The sequence below is a fragment of the Zootoca vivipara genome, chromosome 14 (genome assembly GCF_965207765.1).
Source record: "Zootoca vivipara chromosome 14, rZooViv2.hap1.1, whole genome shotgun sequence".
Classification (NCBI taxonomy): domain Eukaryota; kingdom Metazoa; phylum Chordata; class Lepidosauria; order Squamata; family Lacertidae; genus Zootoca; species Zootoca vivipara.
Genome location: NC_142597.1, coordinates 34,072,383 through 34,086,828, shown reverse-complemented (window position 1 = coordinate 34,086,828; position 14,446 = coordinate 34,072,383). Strand labels below are relative to the sequence as shown.

Below are 14,446 nucleotides of genomic sequence, written 5' to 3'. Positions count from 1 at the left end.
GCTAAATGGCCATGATTCCCTGAAGAGATACAGAAAAAGGTGGCCGGCAATTGGGTTGTGAGCTGGCTCCCTCCCAGGGCGATTTTATCACTGCCAGTTTTGTTCAAGGTACGGATAGAGGTACCCCCACAGACTCACTCCTAAGAAAAATGGTGCTTTAGGACTCATGATTCTACACTTACTGCTAGAAATTGTAGCTCTGTGAGGGGAGGGGTCTCCTAATAACTTTCACAGCCCTTAACAAACTAGAGTTCCCACGTTGAAGCAGTATAAGAATATTTTAAATGTATGGTGTGAATATGACCTAGCTCAGCTTCCCTCACCCTGGAAATTGCCTTTGGATTAAGACAGAGGCAGTCACCCTGGGCTACATTGACACCTGGGGATGGGGGTGGCACTGTGGTCTAAACCACTGAGCCTCTTGGGCTTGCCGATCAGAAGGTCGGCGGTTCGAATCCCCATGACGCGGTGAGCTCCCGCTGCTCTGTCCCAGCTTCTGCCAACTTAGCAGTTCGAAAGCACACCAGTGCAAGTAGATAAATAGGTACTGCTGCGGTGGGAGAGTAAACGGCGTTTCTGTGAGCTCTGGTTTCCGCCAGAGTGTCCCGTTGCACCAGAAGCGGCTGAGTCATGCTGGCCACATGACCTGGAAAGCTGTCTGTGGACAAACGCCGGCTTCCTTGGCCTGAAGCGAGATGAGCGCCACAACCCCATAGTTGCCTTTACATTGACACCATGCATTTGAAGAACTATGACACCATGTTTGCTCTGAGAGCTACTACCCTCCAACATCACACACACACACCCCCGGAATTGTGAATGAAATGACCCAAATTTGTATGGGGGGGTAATTTTCATACAGTTGCATGGTTCCCCCCTTTACTTTTGTAAATGTCAATAAATTATATGTTCTTGATCGTATCTGGTGTCCAGTGCCGAGGGCTTTCTGGCGGTTCCCTCAATATAAGAAGCCATGTTACATGGAACCAGGCAGAGGGCCTTCTCGGTAGTGGCACCCGCCCTGTGGAACGCCCTCCCACCAGATGTCAAAGAGAAAAACAACTACCAGACTTTTAGAAGACATCTGAAGGCAGCCCTGTTTAGGGAAGCTTTTAATGTTTAATAGATTATTGCATTTTAATGTTGCATTGGAAGCCACCCAGAGTGGCTGGGGAAACTCAGCCAGATGGGTGGGGTATAAATAAATAAATAAATAAATAAATAAATAAATAAATAATTATATGAATAAAAATATATTTTTAAAAACTTTTATTTTCAAATAATAACCTCAAAAGGCCAGCTGCAGCAAGTTTCAGTCATGCAACCAAAGTTCAGAAAGGAGGTTGCTTGTCTAATCTCAGGTGGGAGGGAGTTCCACAGGCTTGGGCCCACTAAACTAAATGGATGGCATCTAGCAGTTACGAGATGTGCTTCCAAATGGGAGGAAAATTCTACCGATGCCTACTAGCCATAATGGCTGTTTAGAACCTCTGTGTTTAGGAATAGTCAAGCAATGAATACCTGCCTGCTGGAAGCATCAATGGAAACAAACATGTCAGCTTTATACCCTGCTTGTGGGCTTCCCAGAGAAAGCCAGCTGACCACCGGATGCTGGTTTAGTGGACTGGCTGCCTGATCTAGCAGGGTTAAATAACTAAACAAATCAGGCCTGCCTACTTTTTCCTAACACTGGTGCTGCACACAAACAAGCCTGAGGAATGAGCGAATCCAGGTCAGGAATAAATTTCCTTATTTAACATACTGTATTTTCTACCCCAACTTGCATCTCAACATTCCCCAGCAGGAAACAAAAAAAAAAAAAACGACATCCGTTTGCAACACATTAAAATCAATAATATCATACATTGGGGGTTGTTTCCAATGCTAGTCCTACTCAAAGAAGACCCACTGAAGTTAATGGAGATGATTAACATGGGTTCATGCATTTCAGTGGGTCTATGCCAGGCACCCCCAAACTGCAGCCCTCCAGATGTTTTGGCCTACAACTCCCATGATCCCTAGCTAACAGGAGCAGTGGTCAGGGATGATGGGAATTGTAGTTCAAAACATCTGGAGGGCCGAAGTTTGGGGGGCCCTGGTCTATGCCACATTGAACTTAGGGAGATCAACCAAAGATTACATCTGAACATTAAAAATTGCCAAATTTAAGAACCTAAGAAGAGTCGGCTGGTTCAGGCCAATGGTCCATCTAGTTCAGCACCCAGACCAACCACATGCCTGTGGGCAAGCAGGATTTAAGCACAAGAGCCCTCTCCCCTCCTGTGGCTTCCAGCAACTAATATTCAGAAGCATTGCTGCCTCTGACCATGGAGCCAGAGCACAATCATCATTCCTAGTAGCCTTTGATAGCCTTGTTCTCTCTGTGCATTGGTGCAGTCCTCTTTTAAAGTCGCCCAAGCTGATGGCCATCATCACTGCCTCCTGTGGGAGGGAGTTCCATAGTTTAACTATCCACTGAGTGACGAAGTCCCTGCTTTTCTCTGCCCTGAATCTTCCAACATTCAGCTTCATTGGACGTCCACAAGTTCTAGCGTTATGGGGAGACGAACGTTTCTCCATCTGCTTTCTCCATGCAATGCGTAATTTTACAACTTCGATGATGTCGTCTCTTGCTCACCTTTTCTCTAAACCAGAAAGTCCCAAATGCGGCAAAATTTCCTCGTAGGGGAAAGACTGCACGTTGCTTTTGGGTTGCCATGGGCAAGATAAAGCGACTAACTTTTTTTTTAAAAAAAAAGGGGGGGGCGTCGCTCCGTCCCCGTGATCATTTTGGGTGACATTTTCTGAATTTATTATAAATGTTACCCCTCTTCAATCAACTCCTGAACAGGATTCACGACAGGATATTGCAGCATTGGGAGAGTTTCCACTCACTTCAGCTCTACCTCATTGATAGTAGAGGGAGCAGAACTTGGAGAACGGTGCCTTTTCACCTCTAATAACACCACCACACTAGTGTGGCAAGAGACCTCACTTCCTCCCAGACCGGCAACAGAGAATCCAGGCGGTATCCTTTAAAAATAGGAGTAGGCAGTGTTTCTTCCCCTCTCCAGGGCCACACACTCCTTCAGGGGCAATTTGTTGGGAGCCACATTCTGACTGTGGGTATGATTGCCCCTTTTCCATCTGCCTGCCGCCCTCTTCTTCTTCTGTCTATTTTTTCTTTCTGTCTATCCAGCTGTTCTCACAGCCAACAACCAGGTACCTCCAGAAAGCCCAAAACAGGAAAGGACAGGACAATTGCCATGCCTACTCGTGATTCCCACAGTAACTGGGATTCAAAGGCATATCGCCTCCAATACAGGAGGTAACCTAGCTATGCTGACAAGCAGTCATTGATAGAACTGCCCACCCCCCCGCAAATGCCGAACACCTATTAAAAGCCAGCCAAGTTGGTGGCCAAGGGATTTTGCTTGCAAAGTGCTTTTGAAATTCGCCACATTGGTTGGTGGAAACTCAGGTATATAAGCTAGGCGCAAAACAGCTCATTAAACTAAGGTTACAGCAGCCAAAACAGAATGCCTACTCGCCATTTGGGGGCCAGGCAGCTAGAAAGCCGTATTTTTCAATACGTTTTGGTTCCAGAAATTCATTCTGATTGTGCAGATACGGATAGAATTCTACAGGGTGTGTTGCCAATGTGTGAAAGCAGTCAAAATCCAAGGATCTTCCAAGCGTGCCTCCAGATGGTGGTGACATCAGGCGCCATCTTGGCACCCAGGCATCTTCACTTAGCTGCAGGTGGCTCGTAGCCAGGTGCAAAAGATGCCTGGCAAATTCCTAATGCTTGCACAGTGGATAGTGAGATGAAGGCCTGGATCTCGGGGAAGGGCTGAGCAGGTTGTCAAGAAAATGGCTCACCTCCAAGTCATCAGGTACCCAACACCTCCCCACCTGTTGAATTGTCTCAGTTGCCTTCCAGTGAAGAACCATCCCCTTCTGGAAAAGTGCTTGGGGATAAATCCAAGGGCAAGATGGCTCCAGAAACTCCTTGAAGGACATGGAGGCAACAGGACCAATCAGAGCAACGCAGTGGTCCTCAACCCCCGGTCCACGGACCGGTACCGGTCCGTGGATCAATTGGTACCAGGCCGCCCAATGAACATGAAATACAATTAAATTAAAATTATTAAATCAAAACAATCTAAATAAAATATAAACAATCAATGTCCCCCCCACCAGCGGGCCGCGAAACAATCAACGTTTCCCCGTCAGCGGGCCGTAGTAAAATGATCAAACGTTGACTGGTCCGCGGCGATAAAAAGGTTGGGGAGCACTGCTCTACAGGACACCAGCTATGCAAATAGCTATGCCTGCCCTGCTTTTCAAAAGGAGAGAGCAGCTTACACATGGTGACATATTGCAAATCTCTGCTGTGCCTTATGAATTTGCAGCCCCGTAAACCCATACTGGAATGTTGCACTGAGTTCTTATATAAAACCTTAAAAACTTCCTACCATGCTGAGAGTTCAAGTTCTGATTTTTGTCAAGAGACAGGCAGGACTACTGGAATCTTCTGCATGCAAAGCATATGCATTTCCACTTGAGCTTCTCAAAGAGCCAGGTTGTAGGAGACCAAGGTTCAAAAAAAATTCCCCACTCTGCCATGAAGCCTATATTGGGCTGCTCAAAACCTCTCAGCCTGACCTACCTCACAGGGTTGTTGTGGGGATAAACGAGGGGTTGAATAATGTCAGCCGCCTTGAGCTCCTTGCAGAAAAAGGTGAGATACAAATGCAACAAATAAATTGCAGCCTACAGTGGTTGCAATATAAGAACAATCTTACACTAAGTCCATCTGGTGCAGTACTGTCTGCCCTGACAGGCTGCAGCTTTCCATGGTCTCAGGTGACAAAAACTGAAGCTGGGGGCTTCTGTGTGGAAAGGATGTGCTAAACCAGTGTGCTATAGCCTCTTCCCATAAGCTTCTGCTTCCCCTAGCTATCAGTACTAGTTTACTTGGATGACAGCCTTACCAATGACTTTTATTTCCAAGCATGGACACTTCGGAGATGCAGCTTGAGGAGGATGAAATACCAGCAATGTTTTGTCTCTGGGTGAGCAGCATTCCTTCCCCACCTCCCTGAGATGGGAACAAACTTTTTTAAAAAGAGGAAGAAGAAGAAGAAGAAGAAGAAGAAGAAGAAGAAGAAGAAGAAGAAGAAGAAGAAGAAGAAGAAGAAGAAGAAGAAGAAGAAGAAGAAGAAGAAGAAGCATAATGGGGATCTATAGGATATAATATAAATACCGGTAGCACATCAGACTGGCTGTCTCTGTCGACTCCTGTTTGAGCCAGTCAGGAAGCTCCTGGTTCGGTTTTGTTTTTCTTTCTTAATGCCAACTAAATAGTGGCGTTTCACCCCTCCCTGCTGAACAGTCAACGCCGCCTTCCCTTAAATGCAAGCTTTGACTTCCTGCCCAGACTGGCTGAAGGCTCCGTCTGTCACTCAAGGCTTAGGAAACATTTGTCCGAGGAGGCAATAAAACCACCTCGGATTCTTTATCCGCTGCCCTATTAGGAATTCGTCCAGCGACAGAGTAAGCAAGCGTAGCCCTTGGCTCGACAATCCATTCCGTTTCCTTCTCCTGATAAAAGCAAGGAAACAGAACAGAAATTTGCATCTTGTGCATACCACAGAGTCGGCATCACCCGATGTTTGCACGAGTGTGTGCAAATTACCTAGACATGCCAGGCGGCCTAAATCAGGGGCAGGCAGACTCGGGCTTACGGGATCTACTTTCTGGGATGTGTCCTTGAATTTTGACAAAGGCACCTGCTTGCCTGAATGGAGGATAAGAGAGGGGTGTGTGTGTGTGTACATACTAGCCTAAGTTTTATCTATTTCCATTGCTCCACCCACCTTTGCCCCTGGCCCCACCCACTATTGGCATGGAGCGCTCGGAAGATCCAGCCCCCATTTGGCCCCTGGGGGCAAAGGTTCCCCATCGCTGTTTTGCAACAACAGCCAAGTGTTCTAAATTGGCTGAGGAATTATGGGAAATGCAAATCTATACCATTATTAACACCGCTGCCGTCTAACACAAATCCGAGCTGGGAAATTCAATTACATACAGCATGTGAGCTGCAGTATTGCTACACTTGCCGCTAATTACTTTCAACGGTGCAAACTAAAGACACCTTGCAGGAATCCCGGCGATCCCTGGCAGCCTGCACAGAAATGCCTTCCCACGAGAAGCGGCCCTCTCTGCCACGGGTTTCAGCTTCACCATCCAATCCTTCCGATATAATCTCAAACACTCCCCCGCTGGGTGTCACTAAACACTCCGGGTTGTGTCCAGTTATAAGTTCTACACTCAGAGTAGACCTACTGAAATGGATGGGACATGAGCAACTTGCTCGTTTGTTTCATTTCTTGATTGCATGCCAGAAAAGTTCTTCCTGATGTTTAGCCGGAGTCTGCTTGTAACTTGAATAATACATTGGTTCAGGTCCCAGCCTCTGGAGAGAGGAGAAAACAAACTTATTCCATCCTTCATTTTCGCAGCTCAGTAACAGCATCATCTGCCTTGCACACAGATTTCCAGGTCGAATTTCTGACATTTCCAGGTAGGGCTGGAGAGGACTCCCCAGTGAAATCCTGGAGAGCTGCTGCCAGTCAGTGCAGACAGTACTGAGCTAGATGGAATAACGGTCTGACTCAAGCCTGAGGCAGCTTACTGGTCCTTTCCACAAAGCTTAAGAAACTCATCAAAGGTATCATGGCAAAAGGAGAGGTGGGGGCAGGGGGGGGGACTCCTGTGCTGCTCAGGAAACGGTTGAACTCCAAATCCCATCATTCCTGACAGCCGTATTGGCAGAAGCTGATGGGACTTGGAGTCCAACAACATCTGGAGGCCTTGAAAGAGCCGCATCCCTGGAACAAGGTTTCATGGATGGTGGTCCCACTTTTTGAGATGCATATAGGCTATATTTTAATAGCAGCCAGAGTTAACAGCTATAATTAACATTTGCAAAACAGTTGTTAGCGATAAGCACAGGCATCCTGGCCTTTGGTGATCTAATTAACACATGTATTGTGATGAGAGAGAAAAGAGAGCTCTGGTTGGTAAGTTTTACTCAGCGTAGATCCACTGAAATTAAAGGGCCTAGCTTAGTCCTGCTCATTCTTTCCAACTGATGTGCTCCAAGTACAGCTGACTGCCACCCTTAATCCCTATTTAAGGAGGGTTGCCGTATTTCAAAAAATAAAAACCAGGACACCCCAAAACTGTTGAGTGTCCCAGACGTCGATTCCACCTTTGAAATCCCAGTAATGTCTGGGAAAATCCAGATGTATGGCAGCTCTATATTAAAGCCAACAGTAACAGAACTGAACATTTTCATGAATTGATTTCAGCTATGTGGAATCGTTGCCCTGATAACAAGTAACATTACTTGGCAGTAACAGCAGCTACATTTAAACGGGTGATATCTACTCTCTGGACAATATCCCTGGCAATCCTTGTCCTAGAATTTGCCTGGATTGGGTAATACATTCTTAAAACTTCCACCCTTCTTCGGGATTTAGCCTCCCCTCCCAAGGTATCCTGGGACACTTGAGCCTCAGAGCAAGAGGTACACACATATTTACCGGTACTTATATGTCATATTTATATTTCACCTCTCCTCCAAAGGAGCACATGGTAGCACACATGGTTCTCCCTGTATTGCAGGGATTGGACTAGATGGCCCTAAGGGGTCCCTTCCAATTATACAATTGTTAATTCCCTTTATCCTCACAACAACCCTGGCCCAAGGTCACCCAGGAAGCTCCATGGCTAAGTGGGGGTTTGAACCCTGGTCTCTCCCAGGCATTAGTCCAACGTATGTGCTAGAGACAAGATGCATCTAGAACCCACAAACCCTAAACCTGCAAACACACTGCAATTGCTGAGGTATAGTTTGAACCATTGATAACATGCATTTTTCAGTTTCTTTTAATTTTATTATTTTTTATCATGCCTTTCCCCAGAGCTCAAGCATGGGCTGCCTGCATTTTATCCGTGCAACGAACCCCCTCCGAGGCAAGTTAGGTTCAGAGAATGACTGACTAGATTACTACTGTGAGCTCCATGGCCCAGTGGGGGAAGCTATGGCTATTTAAAGTGGTTTTGTAGTGCTTTTAAATGTACGCTGAGAATGTGGCCTGCTGCATTCACAAAAATGTGTACACTGATCTTGTGCTGATGAGAGCCCATGTCCACAATACCTGGCAGGCACTAGCTCGGAGAAGCCTGGCTTAGAGTGCTGGATTAGGCCCATGGCACCCAGGTTCAAATCCCCACATGGCCACAAAGAAGAAGAGTAGTTTAGATTTGATATCCCGCTTTATCACTACCCGAAGGAGTCTCAAAACGGCTAACATTCTCCTTTCCCTTCCTCCCCCACAACAAACACTCTGTGAGGTGAGTGAGGCTGAGAGACTTCAAAGAAGTGTGACTAGCCCAAGGTCACCCAGCAGCTGCATGTGGAGGAGCAGGGACGCGAAACCCGGTTCACCAGATTAGAGTCTACTGCTCTTAACCACTACACCACAAAGCCCAACTCAGGTAACTCAGAGCCAGTCGCTATTCCTGCCAACCTCACAGGGTTGTTGTTAGGTTAGAGGTTGGGGGGAAGGATTGAGAGAAATACTTGCACCCACCCACCCCTAAGCTCATTGGAAAAAGGAATTGCAAATGCATCCATATAAATTGTAATGCGCCTGGGAGGAGAGCAAATCCTTCAGCTGCCTACCCAACCTTCCCAAATCTTGGTCCCATTGCCTAAATTATTACAAGAAGCTAGGAAGGGACTTATCTGCTAGAATGGCTGGGCTGCCACTCAGGAATTCATTTCTGAGATCAACCAACACATGTCCAAGCTCCTTTTGACAGGAGCAATACATTGCCAACTGGTGGCGGTTTGGGGGGGGGGGCAAGAGACACAAGGAGAATTAAGCACCCCTCCACAACCAGCAGCCAGTCAAGATCATTATTGAACTAGTTTTCTTGTTGCTAATGTCCTGTCAATGGTAGGAACCACCCATCAGGACGCAGCACTGGGTTTTGTCCAATTATATGTGGCCATCTGTCACAGATGCTTCCTGCATTGCAGGGGGTTGGACTAGATGGCACTTGGGGGTCCCTTCCAATTCTACAGTTGTAGGATTCCTTTTCACTAGGCAACCGCTACCCTTAATGTTTAGAAAGACAAGGGCAAGCCCTTCCTCAATTCACTGCCTCCTCACACTTGAGGGATGTTTTCAAGAGCATATACAACACACATAACCCAAAAAAACCCCACCAGGGCCCAACCCCATTTGGTTTGGGCCAGAAACACATTATTGAACGAAACCAAAAGCTCACTCCATATAGAAGCCCACTTCCAACTAGTGTAACTGACAAATGGAAGCCAGAGAATGAGAGATGCAGTGATAGAAATGATCAAGGGGCAAATTCAGTCTCCTCACAACATTCCCCATCCTTCCCAAACCAAGCTTTTCCCCCTTAGGCGAAGGGCTGCCATTAGCCATAAGCCCTAAATTCTTCGGTGGGGTTTTCGCCTTGTCAGCAAAGACAGAAGCTTCCTCCACCTTTGACACAGATGAAATGTTTTGCATGCAGAGCACACACAGACACACACACACACACACACACACACACACACACGAGCCTTGCGATTGCACCTTCTGCACATCCAGCCCACCATAATGGCAAGCATTCATGCACGGAGCTGTAGACTGGGAAGCAAAGAAGTGCACAGGGGGCAAAGGGAAGGGTCAGTGGGTTGCTCAAGGAGCCTCCCTGCCCCATATCTGGGGCACACATCCACCCCACAGAGAATAATCTCCTTGCTCTCCTGTCTCACACTACATGTGGGCAGTCAGTGGGCAGACTGGGCATTCCCAGATACGGATTTCTGCAGCCGAACCTGTGGTTATCTGGTTAAGAGCACCTGATGTCTGCCCACGCAGGTGGAAAGAGAGGAAAGCAGGCAGGCAACCCACCGGCCCCCTCCCCTGCAAAAAGGCCTCCTTACAAAATAATTGCAAGTCGGGGTGGAGGGGGGCAGCCGTCTCCCAGATCTCATTAAGGGAAGGAAGGAAGGATTGGCAGGTTCATAGAATATGGATTATTCCCAGGAGATCGCCGTCCTTGCTTCACGCAACACCACTCAGGATGCAAAAACAAAAAAACACACACAAAAAAACACCACGTCGATCTAGCCGTGTGTGTGTGTGTGTGTGTGTGCGCGCGCGCGCGGCATTGTAATATGCAAGAGAAAAGAGGGAGTGGGAGGGAATCTCTTTCTCTCGCACACACGATCACCACCCGAGAGAGAAAAGCACCGATAAATTGCAAACAAAACAGGCATAGCGAAAAGGAGGGAGGAGGAGGAAACATTTCTCCCTAAATATTTCGCCTTGCGCGCGCGCGCGCGCACACACACACAAGCAACACCTCGCGATTCTCCAAGAGGCTTTGCAAATTTACAAGCGGGGTTTGTGTGGATCTTTTTGCCCCCCTAAATAGCTGTCACGCGCACACGTGCAAAACACACAGAAGGGCCAAATTCTTCAGGACCAATTTGCACCCCAGAAGGTGGTGGCGCGTGTGTGTGCATGCGTGTGTAAGTGGCGCGCGGGGGGGAACCCCAAATAGCTGCACAATCAAAATGTGCACCTCCTGTCATTTTAAGGTGGCAGCGCTTGCAGCACACCCAGCAGGAAGCAAATCCCGCAGGGGGCGCCCCAGGGGGGCTGCTTTACTTCCCCAGCAGACCACCCATTTGCGCTTGCGTTTTTACAAACCCCCCACAACGTTACAAACCAAACTGATCGGGAGGGTGGTGGAGAGAGATCAGCGTCCCCGCACAGCCCATAAAAAAGCACACATACAAAACAAGTGATTCTTAGTGAGAAAGCCATAATTAAAATAAAATTTAAAAAAACTGCAGGAGGAGACGATCGGGGGAAAGCACCATTCCTTGAAATCGCGGCCCTCCTTCGAGCCACCCCCAGCAAACCTTCCCGCTCGTGCAAAAAGCAAAATCTTGGGATTAAGAGCAGGAGGAAGGGACCGCGGAAAAGCAGCAGCAGGAGGAGGCGGCGGATTTCGCTGCTTCTTTTCCTTGGAGGAGGAGGAGAGGGCGAAGGGGGAGGGGGCGAGGGCGCAGCGCTTACCGGGCTTGGAGAGGCATGGAAGGGGCGTCGGGTCCGCCGGTGGCGTCGGTACCAGGGTGCAGGGACGGAAGGGAAGCGCTGGAGCGGGCAGGCGAGCCGCTACCGGCGCGCGGCAGCTCCCGCTGCGAGGAAGAGGCGCCCCCGCCGGTGTCTCCGAGCCGGCCCCGGTCTCCTCCCACTCGCTCGGCGGAGAAGGGTTTAAAGGGCCCGGCAGGCGGAGAAGGAGAGGTCATGTGACAAGCCGGCTCTCGCTACCCCCCCCCGTCATACACCCGCGGTAGGCAGGGGTTGTCTTCAAAACAAAGAGCATGTGCAGAGCGCGTACCTAACTAGGCAGGGACAGCTCTGCTCCGTGTGAAGACATGGTTATTATTTTTTTCACATTGTCAAGCACGTACAGGGGGCGTGTCCCCACCCCAATGAATGGCCAGGTCTGGTATGGAATCACAGAATTGGAAGGGACCCCAAGGGGCATCTAGTCCAACCCCCTGCAATGCAGGAATCTTTTGCTCAACATGGACCTCGAACCTGCGGCCCTGAGTCTCATGCTCCACCGACTGAGCTATCCAGCTATCATACACGAAGTTATGCTTTCTGAAACATACAGGCAGCCAGGCAACTGGGGCTTGAGCATGAACAGAGCGCTTTTTCCTTGTTTAAGTATAACCAGAAACAGCTCCGATACACGGGGGGGGGGGGTACTTTTAAGAAACAGAGTTGATTCGAGCATGTTGAACAAATCCTTCAGAGGTGATATTCAGGGAGTTTTAAAATATAAAAAGTGGATTCAGTGAACTTAACCATGTGCAGAGTGCATTCTTGCCGCAGTGAATGAGCATAGCAGCAGCCAGCAACACTTAAGTAGCCATAATTTAAAGGAAGGGAAAAAATTGAGTTGGGGCAGCATATTCTTTCCTCAGCTGAGAGCCACCCATATGCTGTAATATATTATACATGAAGTGATTTTTAAAAGGTCTTTGTGTACACAGAGGATGCCTTCCCATCCCACCAAGTAAGTGCAGCAAATGCCGCCCTTCGTGGATGAACAGTCCTCCTTTAAAGAAAGGATAAGCAAGGTGCCATTGAGAATGTGCAGAGTGCCTGCCTGCCTCAAGCATAGCCTGTGCTAAGACATGGTAATAAAAAAAGCAAGGGAGGGGGAGATGGGAGAAAAGACATTTTGCTGCCTGGGGCACAGAGGGGACTGACCACTAGGGCAAGGTGGTTCACCTCAAAATCCAAGGCTGTCGTATTCCATCCACCCACCACATTCATAACTTTCCAATCATTCAGAGACTGCCTAGAGCAGGCATCCCCAAACTGCGGCCCTCCAGATGTTTCCGCCTACAACTCCCATGATCCCTAGCTAACAGAACCAGTGGTTGGGGAAGATGGGAATTGTAGTCCAAAACATCTGGAGGGCCGAAGTTTGGGGATGCCTGGCCTAGAGTCTTTTCTGTACATCTCCTCTGCTGGCCAATCACAGGTGTGAACAGCACAGCCAATTACAAATATTGTTATGGGCACCTGGTCTCACCCTTCAACTTTCTCTGATGGTGGGAGAGACGGGGCTGGATAAAGGGGCCTCTCAGCCTAGCCTACCTCGCAGGGTTGAGTTCAGATAGATAGATGCTAAGCAATTGTACTACTGGCTTTTAAGTGCCCACAGCATCTGAACTGCTTGACCCCATATACGCCCACTCAACCCTTTCCTTCTGTGGAATTAGCACCGTTCCAAGTGCCACATAATACTCGTTCCGCATTTGTAGGAAATTGATATTCACTGTAATATTTCTGGCGACTGCTAAAAAGGTGTTTGTTTAGGCTAGCTTGTCCAGATTTGTAGAACATTCACGTGTTTTAATCTGTGTTTTGCTTATTGCTGGTTTTCATTATTTGAATGATTTAAATACAGTAGCTGGTTTTAACTGCTTTTGGATCATTTTATTGTTTTAATCTGTTTGAGGTTTGTGTGTGTGTGTGTGTGTGTGTGGTTGTTGTTGTTTTTAACAATCAAGCGGTATGGAAATTATATGGAAATAAATAAATAAATATTTGCGAGTGGGGAGGACAAGGAGAAAACCAGAACAAACTGACCACCTCCACTGTTGGGGTGAAGTCTGAAATGGCATCTGCACGTCCCATTCTATGGTTGACAGCCAACACAGAAGTGCCAACTTGGCCCCCCATGACTATGGGTGCCTGAGGCTGTGGGTGCCATGCATCATGCATGGCCCTGGCACAGAAATTTGTGGGTGCCCGGCCCCTTTCTGGGGTATTTTGTGGGTGCTCGGCCACCCAGGGAGTTAGCGCCTATATGCCCGGCCACATGGCACAAACAGTTCTGCTTTCCAAAACCTCACAGTCAGTCCAAAACCTTACAGTAACTTCTGCCTGAGGCGGCTAGCATCTCCCTTTGCCTGATGGAAGGGCCGGACGCTGAACCTGAGCTTGCTTTATTTATTTATTTAGAGCACCATCCAATAAATTAAAACCGCCCACACAGGTTTACAGTCTAAGAAATCCAACAGACAAGTGGAAGGGGGCAGGGTGGGAAGAGGGAGGTGGGGAAGCAAACTCAGGTGCCAATTCTCAAATAGTCATTCTTATACTGACCAGTTGGCATAGTAATAATCCCAGGGTAGGTGTTTAGTGAGGCTGGTCTTTCTTCAAATCATATGGAGGGAGTCCTTCTTGCCATCTCTTCCACTGAGGCAGCCTGATGGAACAGAATGTCAGTTTAGTATCCACTCCAGACTTTTCTTGTTGTAAGTGTCAGAGAATGCATAGCTGCCAAGTCTCCCGCTGAAAAATGAGGGATCAGCAGCGGCGTGGCACTGGAAGTCGCTTCTACGCATGTCCGGACATGCATAGAAGCAACTTCCGGTGCCAGCGCTGCCCGATTTCCGGTGCCCAGACATGTGTTACCTCAGGCCAGCCATAAGAGTGGCACCTGAAATGGAGCTTCCCTGGCAGGTAGGAAATCCGGGGAATTTCCGGGATTTTTTTCTATTCGGGATAACAGCGGGAAACGGATTAAAATCCGGGGTTTCCCCGTGAAAAAACGGGAGACTTGGCAGCTATGAGAGAATGACATATCCTACACACCTATACTTGGTAAATTATCAGTACATCAGCCTTTTCCAACCTAGTGTTTTGGACAACAACTCCCAGAAAACCAAGTTGTCTTCCAGGACATCTGGAGGGCACTAGGTTGGCGAAGCCTGACTTGCAGCAGGGGTAGGGGGACATGTAGCTCT

At 48.1% G+C, this 14,446-nt stretch overlaps 1 protein-coding gene across 1 annotated transcript in view; it reads right to left on the bottom strand.

Moving 5' to 3' along the window:
- The window catches only part of SH2B2 (SH2B adaptor protein 2), a 46,674-nt gene extending 35,456 nt beyond the window's left edge, over positions 1–11,218 (bottom strand). The window contains exon 1 of the mRNA XM_035139936.3: positions 11,187–11,218. The gene's annotated coding sequence lies outside the window, so the exon portion shown is untranslated. The remainder of the gene's footprint in view (positions 1–11,186) is intronic.
- Between the last annotated feature and the right edge of the window lie 3,228 nt (positions 11,219–14,446).